Source organism: Sciurus vulgaris (assembly GCF_902686455.1).
Source record: "Sciurus vulgaris genome assembly, chromosome: 1".
Taxonomy (NCBI): Eukaryota; Metazoa; Chordata; class Mammalia; order Rodentia; family Sciuridae; genus Sciurus; species Sciurus vulgaris.
The window spans coordinates 33,937,798-33,951,820 of NC_136461.1; the positions used below are offsets into that span (position 1 = coordinate 33,937,798).

General features: G+C 44.0%; 1 protein-coding gene across 3 annotated transcripts in view; it reads left to right on the forward strand.

Annotated features, from left to right (window-relative positions):
- Nucleotides 1–7,541: 7,541 nt before the first annotated feature.
- The window catches only part of RNF220 (ring finger protein 220), a 218,037-nt gene continuing 211,555 nt past the window's right edge, over nt 7,542–14,023 (forward strand). Inside the window, exon 1 of one of the 3 annotated variants that reach the window (XM_079151819.1) lies at nt 7,542–7,795. The gene's annotated coding sequence lies outside the window, so the exon portion shown is untranslated. Of the gene's footprint in view, nt 7,796–9,595; nt 9,735–13,946; nt 13,996–14,023 lie in introns of those variants that run through there. The other 2 variants (XM_079151818.1, XM_079151817.1) reach the window with 2 other exon arrangements.

The window sequence follows — 14,023 nt, forward strand, 5'->3', positions numbered from 1 at the left end:
TTATTTCCTCCTGGAAGCATTCTATTGCTCAGAAAAAACTTGACAATAATAGTGGTGGTGAGTGGGATTCAGAGTATTTTTAGGAAGAGGGATGATTCAAAACCAAATAATAAGAATGCTGAACTCTTGCTCCAAATGGAAATCAGCAGGGAAATCATTGCTTTGTTGAATTGAGTGAAGGTAAAAGGGCCGACTGGCTGTTCCGTACAGGTCTGTTCTATTCTACACTTTTTGAGTTAAAAACAATTCTATTTCAATCCCTAGAAGTTTCCAGCCACAGGCTTGCACATGGAGGGAAAACACAGAACCATCACCTATGGAATGCTTATTATTTGTCGAGAACTGTGGTGAGTACCTTTTATTTAGTCCTCATATCACCTTTATGGACTAGGTGTATTAATACTCTCTGTTTTAAGTTGTGGAACAGGACTCCAAACCAAATCTGCCTTTGGTTGTTCTTAACTGCAGTAATTTTAATAACTCTGATCATCACAAATACTGTTCATGATGCCAGTGTTCCCTGACACAGCATGGGCATTAGTCTTGTGATTCTTTCCATCCTCCAATATTAAAATATCATCTCCTTTAATCATCTACTTAAATCTCACTTTGTCTCAAAACAATTGGGGCCTCTCAAACCATAATGGTCTCTCTGGCCTTTGAAATCCTTCAACAATTTGTCTGCTAGTCACTGTGTACATTTTATCTGTATATAGTGTATTTATAATTGAGTTGGGTCTTACTCAACTTCTCTTTCAACTCTGAGTTGACCCCACATATCCATAAGCTTCTTAGAGGACAGGAAGTGTATCTCTTGCCTTTTTTAGGGAACTAGGGTGGGCATCCTATGCATTGTCTTACTGCCTTGCCCATAGTATACAGTCAGTAAATATTTTGTTGCTGGATAGTCAATTTCAGCATTTATATTAGTGGAATGTCTCTGAGAACTGTCTGCAAGTACTTGAGAAAGTTTCTTGTTGATATCAGCCTAGAAAATGGAGGATTTTTTATTTCCACTGTGAATTTATTTTTTCTTTTTCTTTTTGGATTCTGAAGCTGGAACTCTCAAAAAGACCTTAGGAGTGTGTGTGTGTGTGTGTGTGTGTGTGTGTGTGCGTGTGTGTACGCACACATGTGTGTCTTCCTTTTGAAAGAGAGTGTTAAAAAGCAGACTTTATTTTGTTAAAGGTTTTTTTTTTTTTTTTTTTTTTGAAGCTTACAAGTTCTCATAAAAAAAAAAAAAAAGTCCAAATTGGTCGAACTTGAAGTTCCCCTCCTCCTTTCTCCTCCTTCAGAGTCTTTTTCTAAACCTACTTCCCTTAAAATGACTTTTATTGATTTTCACTCAATGAGAGTTATTCTTCAGAATGAGGATGGAGGGGTCAGAGAGAGAAATTTACCCTGTGTTACCTGTGGAATAGGTGTATCTCCGGATCCAGTCTTGCTTTATTTGTTCTGTTTCCTGTATCCAGAAACCTGCACACGGGGGATCATTAGGTCCTCTGTGTCTTGGTCGGAGCTTGAGTACAGTATACTAATAGATCAATTTATGTGTTCATTCATTCAGCAAACATTTATTGAGCAGGCATGTCCTAGGCATTGAAGATACTAAGATGAATAAGACGTAGTCCCTGCCCTGGATGACCTCTAGATGTGCGCTAAGGCACCAGGCTGGTGGGGGTGGGGTCAGAGAAGGCTTTCCGAATGAGATAACTGAATAGTCTACATCAGGGACTCCTAAGAGGATAAAAATATCAGGTTTGCAAAATAAATATAAACACCTAATCAAATTAGCCAATTAGACACTTATTAAGAAAAGATAGTCTTTTACCATGGATCCCATGCTTCTTTTATAATTTTTTTAAAAAACTGGTTATTGAACCCAAGAGTTTTCTACCTCTGAGCTATATATCCTCAGCCCTGTTTTCATTTTATTTTGAGACAGGGTCTTGATTAATTGTCTGGGCTGGTCTCCAACTTGTGATCCTCCTGCCTCAGCCTCCTGAATAACTGTAATTACAGGCATACACTGCCTTTCCCCCCTAATTTCTTTGTTCCCAGTCTTTTGCCTCTTCAGTTTGCATTTAACATTACCTCCAATATTATTTTTCTAAACCCTGATCTGATCAGGTCATTCCTGTCTTGGAAATTTTTAAGGGCTGCTCACTCGTTCATTTTTCATATTTATTAGTTACCTACTACGCGGTTTCAGGCAAGCGTTTAGTGTTGGGAAAGTGGTGAGCCAGCAGGCCTTCCCTTCAAGGAGCTTAGAGTCTAACCCTCTAACTCTTCCTGAATCTTGTCCTCTTATTTAAATCAGTTCATTCCAACAGATCCTGGAATCTATAGGCTAAATCTGTTTCATGCAAAACAAGACAGAATTTTGCTTTTAAGAAGATCCAAGCCTAATGAAGGAGACTGAAAGCTTAATCCATCATTCCAACCACATGTGGTAAGTGGATAGATAACTTATTGGCTGCTATGATAACAGGGTTGTGGAGAAGAAGGGACTGCTGGGCAGGGTGGTTCCCCGAAGAGACTATGCCTAAGCAGAGTCTTGAAGTACAAATGGGAGTGAGCTAGACATGGGGAGTGCCCAGTTCCTTAATGTGACAAGACCCTTCACAATTTATTGACTTACTTTTCCAGTCTACCTGTATATCTATACCTTTGTTTTTCAAATTAGAAACAAGCATCCCTAGATTATTTAGTGTTGCACATGGGGTATAAGAAAATACCAGATAAATGTAGTGCATCTTTCTAGAACAGTGGTGCTACCAAGTGATAAATAATTTAAAACATGGTTTTATATTAAAGCACAATATATTTGTAGAGTCAAAGGCAAATTTTCCAATCATTTTTCAAGATAAAACAGGATAAATCGATTACAAGCTACTGCAAATCTGAAATGACTTAGGTACCACCATCCTCCATCACCCTTTCCAGTAGAAAAGTTTGAGAAGTACTATCTGAATGTGCCAAGAAATTTCATGCCTCTATGCTTTTGCATGTGTTGTTGCTCATCCTTGAGTGTTCTTCCCATTCCTGCCCTTTGGTAAACTTTTTTTTGGTATTGCTGGGTCATGAACTCAGGGCCCCATACATTCCAGGCAAGTGCTCTACCACTGAGCTACACCCCTCAGCCCAGGTAAATTCTTCTTATCCTTCAGATCCCAGTTTAAGTGTCATCCTATGCAATGTTCACTTTTAACCAAGTACAGATATTGGCCCATATAGTAGTTATTTTTTGAATATCCACTTAAGACTGTGGTCTCTTCCTCCTAATAGCTCTAGGCAGAGTTAGCAACTCCCTCTTGTTTCCACCACCCTCTACTCAGGATCCCCATGATAATGTTGCTCACACTGTACCATAGGTACTTGTTTTCTTATCAATCTCTGTTTCTGGAATGTAAGCTCCTTCAGGGAAGGAACAATTTTTTACATTTATTTTTGTATTCTTGACTGGTGGACACTCAATAAGCTGGATGTTGAACTCCTAGACCATTTCTTACTATGTATCACTCTTGCTCTTGTATAAAGTAATAGCTCCTTTACTTCTCACCTTCAGGTGTTCCACAAAAGTATCTTTTCCAGACAACTGTAATTGATTTCCTAAGGTATCAAAATCTGCTGTTTATAAATCTTCATTTTGGAAAAAACTATGTTGGCAGGGATCTCATCAAAACAGAAAGGAGACCAATAGAGTAGAGGAAAGGGATCAGGGGAAGGGACAAGGGGAACAAAAGGAAAGAGACCAGGGAAAGGTATTGACCTTATTGTTATATTGTGTGCATGTATGAATATGCAACAATGAATTCCACTATCATGCATAATTATAATTCACCAATAAAAAAATTGAAAAAAATCATTATTTTGGTGGGACTTTCTTTTTATACACTTGCTTGTTCTCATAAGTAAAAAATACTTTAGCATCATGTGTTCTTTGGTGACTTGACTCTGAAAATATGATGTTGGGTTGGAATTCGTGACATCCTCTGGGGCCACTGGTAGGATAAAGTTTTGTTTTTTGTTTTGTTTTGTTTTTTGTCTTCACACTAAATAACCTCCTCTGGGTTTTGTTGTGGTGGTGGTGCTCCTGGGGATCAAACTTGAGACTTCATACATGCCAGTCATGTGATCTACCACTGGGCTAGTCTGGTTTTTGAATTCTTGTGCCTATTTCTTATAGTTTGGTCAGAGTGCTTGCTCTAACCTTTTTCCTTTTTTTATTTTATATTGTGGGGTTGGGGGTGGGGTTTGAAACCAGGGGCCCTTTGCCACTGAGCTATCCCTGGCTCTTTTTATATTTTATTTTGAGACAGGCCTTGCTACATTGCTGAGGCTATCCTTGAGTTTGCAATTCTCCTGCCTCAGCCTTCTCCCTGAGTCGCTGGGATTATAGGCATGCACCATTGTGCCTGGCTCCCTTTGCTCCTTTTATATACTTTGTAATGGATATTAAAAATTACAAAACAAATATATCTTCATCGGAAACAAACAAAAATATATGAAGTGAAAAAATCCAAATCCTTCCTTCCTGTCACTCACCCACACTCACACTCCCATTCCCTAGGCATACCCATTGTTAACAGTTTAATGTGTATCTCTGCAGGCCTTTTTCTGTCAATGTGTGTGTACACGTGTATATACAAATATCAAATCACATATATGCATAATGTTCTATGACTTGCTTTTCTTTCCAATTGACAGTATATAATAGGCATCCTTCCACGTCAGTGTATTCAAGTCTATCTCATTCTTTTTAATGGCTGCCCCCTTTTAATTTGACAATCTTAATCAGCTGTAAATGGGAAAGCCAAATAATCAAGCTTATTAGAATTGTACCTAAGAAAGAGTAAATCGGCTCTGAGTGAAGGCTTGTGGAATTCTCCTAGGAGTAAAATGTGTTAACTTTAGTGCATGGACTTTGTAATGTTTGTTTTGGCTATTCTGGGACTCTTTTTGCTTATTTCCTGCTTCATTGTGTTTTGGATAGCTGAGGTTGCTGAACACATGATTTCAGAATTAGTGAGGTATTACATATTTATCTTGTGTGATGTAATTTCGTGGAATTTTGCATTTAATTTTTTCATTTTGATTGTTCTTGTAGACAGTGATTATTTCTTTTGGTTTCTAAGTACTTGAGTCTTAGTTAGGACCATTGCAGTGGTAGAAGTTAAAAATACCTGGCTTGAGGACTGACACGGGTCTTCTTATCTGTATGGTCTACCTGTGACAATGTGCACTAGGCTTACGGGAACTCTATAATTTGATTTGAAGAAACCCTTTACTACTGATGAACATTAAAATAAGACAGTCTATTGAGCTATGAATAATAAAATTTGAGGATTTATACAGGTCTTCTTTCTTCATCCACCATAGTAAAGTGTCCAAATCTACTTGATTCAGCCTTTTAGATATCACTGTAATGTGCCCCTCTTCTCTATTCCTACTGTTCTAGTACCTTGGTTCAGGACCTACTATTTCTCAACTGAGTTATCTGTAACAAACTTTTAATTAGTCTTCCTCCTTCTTGTCTCTCCTGCCCCACCCACAACTGGTGTTTATTTTTTAAAAAAAACCCTACCACTCTACACCCCTAAAAACCCCTCTAGGGGTTTCTTATCATCTCTAGGATAAAGACCACTTTTCTTAGCTTAGTATACAAAGCCTTTTGTGATTTGGCCCACTTCTGCTCATTACTTCAGTTTCTAAGGAATCAAGTGGTTTGTAGTTCTTTCAACCAATCACCTGAGAGTGCTCAATAAATGTTTGTTAAATGAATTAATGAAATACTTTAGGTACCTAGGGTGACCATTTGACTTGCTTGGTCCAAGATGATCCCTGTTCATACCTGTCATCTTAGCATAATTATCAACTTTGTTTCTTTTTATGAGCAAACTTGTCTCAGACAATAAATTATATGGTCACCCTAATTACAAGAGTCATCAAATTGATTTCTGACCCTTTCTTTGTCTCTTCTAGTAGATGGTGAGCTCTTCAGGGACAGGAATTTTGTCCATTTTTATATCCTCATTTATTTATTCAACAAACAGATTGACATTGTTAGGTACTGAGGAGGTAATGTTGAAAAAAACATAGTTCTTGCCCACATAAAGTTTACAGTTCAGCAGGAAAGAGCAATCTAGTGAAAAGAATAGTGCCTAACATAATAAATACTGGTGTGTGAATGAATGACGAAACCATGGATTTAGAGATTTAGACGTTCCTAAATAAACCACTCTAATCCCATGAATCATAGAGACAGAAATAGTCATAAACTAGGTGATTCACTTAACCATTTATTTAAAGAGTTGCAAATTAAAAATTTTAAACATAAACGACACACATATCTAAGCATGCATAATATTTAGATGTTACCTAATGTTAAATGTAAGAAAAAAGAATGATGAAATATTATCAAGAATGAAACTTTGGATCTCATTTTGTTTTAGGCAATGTTATTTTTTGCAGGGTGGATTAGTATTATAGTACTGCTAGGGGAGGAAACTTTCTTTCCAGATTAGAAATCTGAGGTTTCGAAATTGAGCGACTAAACAAAGGAAAGATTTCTTAAACCAGGCTTAGATTTTGGGTGGCCTTTTCTTTCATAGCTAGGACTACCTGTTTTCCTAAACTTGTTAACTGAATTTCCATGGGCCAATTACAAAACCCTTTCAACCTCAGTTTCCTCTTTTCTACTAGTGACTAGTGACAATATTACCTCCAGAATTAATCCAAGGATTAAATGATATTATTTAAAGGCATTGTAGTCCCATAACCTGGCTTCTAAAAAGGCTCTCAGGAATATTAGTTCTTTATCCATTTCCCATTTATCTTTCTGTGCTTGATGATTTAAATGAGTTGAAGAGAAAGAACCAGAATATAAACATCAATAAAATACCAATGAAGAACCATACTCTGAAATCTGTGTGTTAAACTAGGCCTTCTTCACTTCCTCTAAAAGTTAGTTTTATTCACATTCATTTATTATTTTGTTTTTCTAGGCAAAGACCCAGAGAAGTATTCCAAGAATCAAACAGTGGGTAAGAGTTTTCTGGAAAAAAGGCAGCGTTTATGAGAGAACCAGGCTTTGGGGATCAGTTTGCAGCCTTGGGTGTCAGTCTTGAAGATTTACCCATTTACTCTTAGTCACTTTTGGCTCAAGAAAGAACGAAGAACAGCAAACCATTCATTGAGATCTGTAGGGGGTAACCAGGAGATGTAAACAACATCAAAGGCTCTCTGTAATTTCCACTACATCTAGCAATCCCAAGACTTTCTGAGCCCTTTCTTGAGGGCCAGCAGGTCTGTTCTTCAGGAATGCCCTGGGTCTGGACTCCATTTCCCAGAGTCCCTTAGTGCCCTAATGTATTCAGTGCTCAGAGTGCCTGTATGTGTGTGAGTGTGAGAGAATGTGTGCGTGTGTGTGTGTGTGTGTGTGTGTGTGTGTGTGTACGCGCGCGCGCGGGTGTGTGTGTGTGTGTGTGTGTGTGTGCGCCTCCGAGTCCCTGAGAGAGTGGAGGCTCATTCACTGATTAGAGCCAGCGCTGAGAGGCAGCACTGCTCCTTCTCTCACACCAACCGAGTCTCTTGATCTGTACATGCAATCCCAGGCAGCTCGCGAGCACAAACCCGGGGCCAGCCGCCTGCTGCTGCTGCTGCCGCTGCCGCCGCCGCCGCCGCCGCTGCCTCCGCCGGCTCTGCGCACCCGGGACTTTTCATGCACCACACTCTCCGCCTTCTTCCCTCCGTGTCCTGAAAAGTGCGACCGTTCTCCCCAGGAATTTCCACGGCAAGTATGGAGATCAGAAGGGGGTGTGGATGTGTGTGCGTACATAAGAGGGGGTGGGTTCGAGGGCGGCCGGGTTGCTCAGGAACCTGGCTAACTTTCCGGGTCGGTCTCCTAGGGATTCGGGCGGCTCCCCCACGATAGGGGCAGAGACTGGGACCTGCACTGGCGCGTCTTAGATCATCGCGACGAAGCCTCCCGGCGTCGGTGCCCGGCGCGCTCTGTGCGCTGCCTCACTCAAACTTTCCGTCTTGAGTTTTCCTTAATGTGTTTTATTTGGGGGGTGCAAAGGGGAGGGACCAGACTCGGGAATTGGACAAGTAGGGTGGGTGAGGGGACAGCCAAGAGAAAGGAGCAGGACTCCTTTTCTCCATCTTCTAATAAGCCCCATTTCCACTTTGTTTGGGTCGATCGCAAGAATGCCCTCTTGCTGGGCTCTTCTGTGTATCCCGCGGTGATTTCCGGCGGGGCCGGGGCTGGGTGGTGCTCAATGGGGAGCCAGAGGCTGCGGGAGGGATAAGGATGGGGAGATCCGTTGAGACACTATCCCGGCCGCCCCCACACAACACTCTCCCTGCCGGGTGGGGTATCCAAGGAGAGGCTGAGGATTCTGGGGGTCCCCGGAGGCTTGGCTTACTTTTTTTCTAGCGGGGGCGGGTGTGGAAGGTGTGGAAGGAGGGGGGTGGGGTGAGGGGAATCCTCTGCCGACTGGAAGGAGGCAGGTGCTGGCACAGAGGTGGACTGTTCTAAATGCAACCGTTAAACTCCCGGCTTCTCCGGGGTGGACCGGCCTGGCCTTAGAGCAGTCCAATCTGTAGGGTCTCCCGGGATTTGGGGGGTCAGGACCCCTCTCCCAGCGGTTGTAAGGAGTGAGGCGGGAGGATGATCGTGTAGACCCGGGCGCGTTGCTCTTTTTGTAGTGTTATTTTTATCTTAGACCTGCCTTAAACTGAGTAACAATTTCTCTTCTTCCGACTTGAGAACAAAACTTTTCAGTGAGCACGCCGGTCGCTGCGGTCCTGCGGCCACCACTGCCGCGCTCTTCAGCCAGGGCCGAGCGACCTTCCCCGCCCGGAGTCCGGCCCGCCACCGCGCTCCGGAGCCTCCGGCGGCCCCTCCCGCCCCCCGCAACCCGGGGCTTTTCAGGGCTCGGCCTGGGCGTTTCGCCTTTGTGCTTTGTAAGAGAAAGCCTTTTCTTCCAGGGCACAACAAACTTGGGCGGAGAGCTTCCGTGTGGCCCCCTGGGCGAGGCCGCCCACGGTGGTGAGGCCATCCAAGGGGATGCCCAGTTTGTCCCTGGCTCCAGGAGCCCCAACGAGAGCTCGATGCCTGGGTGACGGTGGCTGGCGAGGGCACGCTGGAGCCCCGAGGTGGCGGGATCTCGGGCTGCCCAGAGGCAAAGGACAAGCCCCCGCTTCCCATTAAGAACGCACTGCTTTCCCAGGTCCGGCTCTAGCCGAAGACCGTGGTCAGGGCCGCGGGTCCAGTGTGCGGTACACTGAGTGGGTGCATAGGGCCAGAGCCATCGGGATGGGGCGCAGTCCTGCCTGGCGGGCCGGGGTGTCCGAGGTCTGCCGCCTGCGCCGCCTCCCTGCCCCAGGAGCATCCGAGAGGGAAAACACCGGCTCTGTTTGCCCACGATGCCCAGCAACCTCGCCTTGCCTCTCGCCCCCGCTCCGAACTCGGCTTGAGGGGCAATGCAGAGAGTAAAGGAAAATAAAGGAAAAGGGGCGGGCAGTGAGGAAGCAGCGAGTGGGACTGGGGGAGTAGAGCGGGCAGGGGCCCTGTGCCTTGCCGGGCCTCCTCCTCTTTCCGTCTCTCCAGCTCTTCCCGTAAAGGGAAAATGAGCAAAGGGGGAAAGACTGAAAGAGCGTCGAGGAAAAGCACTCCGTGTATCTCCGGTTCGGATCTCTCCTGGCTGCGAAGACCCGGCAAAAGTGGAGTGAGTTAGCTCGCTACGCTCTGGGGGAAAGATGGGGAAGGCCGAGGACAGGGCGGCGCCCCTCCGCTGGTGACCGACGGGGCCGGGGAGGGGGCCGGGCGCAGAGCGAGCCGGGGCACACACCTGTTCTGCTAACCGCGCCGGGTGCGGCGGCTTGGCGGCGGTGGCGCAGAGGGCAGAACCCTCCCTTCCGCTCCCCAGGCCCGCAGTCCGGGAACGCGGTAGACCCGCACTCGCCCGCATTTGCACGAGAGTAGTGTGGAGGAACCCGTTGCTGCCCGCTGAAGCGGTGGCGCGCGGCGACGAGACCCGGGTGACCCGCGGGGCGGGGCTGTTTAGGGGCTCCAGGTCCTTGGACTTTGGTCGAAGGCAGAGTGCTCCGAGACCCTGACCCGAGGCCTTGCGCGGCTGCGGACCAGAGCACCTCGCGCTTGTTCAGATTTTTGCGAAACCGGCGCCTTGGTTACCCAAAGTTAAAGCAAATTGTTTCCATGCGGAGGTTGTTGGGATGTAAAGTATTCTTTGTACAAAGGCAACCTAGAGCTGGAGAGAGAAGTCAGGCCAACGAGTGGTGTGGGTGGGCTCGGCTGAACGATGGCCCCAAGTTTATGTATGCTTCGCCTTCATCTCTTCTTTCCCCGTTTTCCCCCAAAGAGTTGGTTTTTCCGGGTCAAGACTCTTCCGGGCTGAATTGTGCACCCGCTATAGCTCAGCAGGCATCCGCACAGCCCGGCACAATCCGACTGGTCCGGTTGTCGGGGATTCGCACCCCTTGGCCAAGCAGGGCCTGGGTCCTGGTCCAAATGTGGACCCGGCCTTGTCTGAACCTCAGGCGTCGGCCATAGCCTGAGAACCGTATTAGCCTTATGCTCCCAGAGTTTTCGCATATGGTGGTAAAATTTCTGTTAGGGCGGTGTTTCCAAAAACCCCCTGGGCATTTGGTGTGCGGGAATTCTCTTCAAGCGAAGTCTGTGAACTTAAAAAAAAATTCTTTCCTGCGTTCTTCACAACCCCCCACCACTCTGGCCTCACTTCCCATTGTTCTTTGCTTTTTAAGTTGCCTGTTAATTTTTTAAAAGTTTATTTATGCAAAGGAAAAATATCGTTTAATTTGTTCTATATTTTAAGTCCTGGCTTTTGGAAACGGTTCAGAGACCACAAAAATGTCACCTGTTGTTATAAGCAGAGGAGTGTTGTGTGTGCATTTTAATTGCCAGCAGAGTCGTAGTTTGGTGGGCGCCCTGAGCTCAGCTCCAGGAGAGAGCCCTTTGCAGCTTGCTTTGTGGCAGTCATTTGCAAGTGGGTTTGGCTCCCAACAGCAGCAGCAGTAGCAGCAGCAGCAGCAGCAGCAGCAACAGCAGCAACACGGCTTCCTCCTCTGCCGATCCCGGGCGAGAGTCAGGAAGCCTAGAGCCTGGACAGGGGTAGAAGATAGCCCACTCTCTGGGACTTTCTGGCTTTCGGTTTTTCTGTGCGAAAGTGACTAGTTCGCGCCGGAGAGCGCGGAGCGCTGCGCATCAGTCCAGCCTCAGACATTTTCACGTTCCAAACGCCGGCTTCTTCGTTTCATTTGTCTTGATTCTGGCATGTTTAACCACGCAATTAGTAATCTCACTAATTATTCAGTTAGCTGGCGTCTTGTAATCACTTTAAACCAGGGTCGGGTATGTGATTTAAGAAACAAACTCCCACACATACAGAACTGAACCAAAACCCATCACGTCAAGGATTTGAGATTTTTAAAACTCAATATTTGTTGGTCCCTCTGTCCAACCTCACTGCCTGCCAGACAATTTATTTAGCATCGTGGATTGATCCCTCCTCCTTGTTTAGTTAATTCAACAAAGACTTTTTGCAATCTGTTTGGAGTTTGTCTGATGCCATGGAAAAGTAGCTGATGATTTATTTGGTTGCTTTTCGATTTCTGTCTTCAGCCCTTCTTTCTCCTCCTTTCAGCGGGGATGTCAGCTGTTATTACTTCCTATTGATCCCTTTGCAAAGTGAGAAGTGAACTAAAATTAATGTCAATTCCACTGCTTGGATCAATAGCTGGAGTTATTTTAATCTGGATTTGCACGAAGTGCTAAATTAAAAAAAATCAGCATAGAGGCAGAAAAGTAACAGTTACTTACTTTCCCTCTGCTTGGTTCTTTACAGTCACCCAAATGCTCCATCAATCTGATTATCTTACAATCCATATTTTTTTAATTAAGAGGGTCAGTTAGTTTTCTTATTTTGGGTTCTGTGTTTAAACCCATGACATTTTGACATTGGGAGTGTATTAACTATAGATTTTCATAATGACTGTGGTCTGCTGAAGCCTCATCTATACAAGTTGTTAATGTGAGGAGGGGAAGAAAGAAAAGGGAAAAGAAAAAAAAAACCCTTCCTCCCCCTCAGAGACCAACGCCCACACAGTGGAGTAAAAGATATGTGGCCTGGAAAAATATTGTTGATTTATTTTCAGTATAATGAAGTTTTCAAATGAATAAGCAGATTTGAGTGATTCACTGTGTTCTATTGGAGTGTCCAGTGCTGTCGCCAGATTACTAATTTATGAAACTCATTTAACATAATGAGGTGATCCAGGAAGCAAAATAGAAAGTAAATCCTGGGGGAAGTTATTTTTTGGGAAAAATATTTTTCACTAGACCCCCAGTGTATTAAGTTTGTCCTTTTCTCCAGCTGGCCTCACATATTATGGTTTGTGGATAGACATGTAGTTATTTATTTCAGTTTTGAAGAGCTTCTTAGAACCCTTGGAACGGTCCTAGATCCACTTTCAGAGCATCCATGTTGTATGACCATTAATCTAACTTGAAAACAGCCAAGAACCGGATTCCCAGACTTGTCAGGCTAACTGGCTGTCCTTGGCAGATCATTCCCTGCACGGCTATAACTTGACAGGAAAGTTATTTAAAATTTGGAAGAGAGAAAAATCCGTTAATGTGAGATACATAATCTGGTAATTTAGCAATGATGTCTATAAGGAAAGATGCCAAATGAGGAAGCAGTCTGATGGTGTCCACTCATCTTCCCAATTAATAACAGTCATTGACACGTCTGCAACAGGATGGGAGAAGGAAATACTCTCTTTGCACTGCATTAAGCGGGGAGGATTCATCTGCAGTGTAACGGGATTCTGTATTTGAGGGAATACCAAAAAGACTCCATTATAGAAGTGGGGCTTTAAAGAGGAAGGTGTCACTTTTATTTCTGATATGACTCTCAATTTAAAGGTTATTTTTGTAGCAGGTGGTGATTTGGGGTTATACTTTGAGTTTCCTTCGGTTTCTACTTAGTGTACATATTTGAAGCTAATAAGTCCTAGTCTTCATCTTTTCCTGGCTTTTCCCCAACCCCCACTCAATATAAATTCTGAAACTGAATCGGTGACTATGAAAACTACAACCTAAATTTACAAGGTAACCCAAAAGAAGTCTGTCTGAACTCCATTTTGTTCTGGGGGTCTTTATTGGACTTCGACTCTGACTGGGCCAATAAGCAGAGCAAAATAAGTCAGAAATTTTGTTAACATTTTGCTCTAAATGTTAATGGCAAATCCAAGGCAGTTTACAAATCTACTTAGGAGTGAGTGCATTAGTAACTAAAATTACCAATCCATTCTTTGCTGCCCCTGGAAGACAAACGCTTGTGGAGCGCATATGCCAAAGGCACCCATTATGTTTTTAAATATTGTTAGAGACGCCAGGCATTTTATTGATGAAGGTTTTGTTCCTTCTCAGAAAAGAGAAATAGGAAGGCTGTGTGATTTGAGAGGGGTGTGCATCAAAAATAACATTGCTGTTTGTTCACATAGTACTTCTCTCTGGAAACAGTCTTAGATGATACACAGAGATATATGTTTATGTACATGCCAATGTGTATGATCAAGCCACATGTACAGTTTGTACCAACTAATCTGTACAGATGTTTCTGGTCAAAGTATACTTGATATAAGGGTTTTACAGTATCAGGGCATTGTTAGGGAAGATAAAGAGAGGATGCAGATGTGGGGAATCATAAGTGGAACCTGGTCTCTGAACATCAGGCCTGCCATGACTAGTGTATGTGGTAGAAGCCCTTTAAAATATAGACAACGCCCCCCCTCCACCTAATCTACTGGGTGACTTGGCCTTCCAAAGCTCATTTGCTCAGGGAATATTGTATTTGGAGGTTTTATGATTTTTTTTCTTTCCTGGGCTCAGGCGCATTTCACCCGGAACGTGTAGGGACCAAAGTCAGCTACGCGTACATCACAGTAAGTTGTCTATTGATTTTCCTGAATG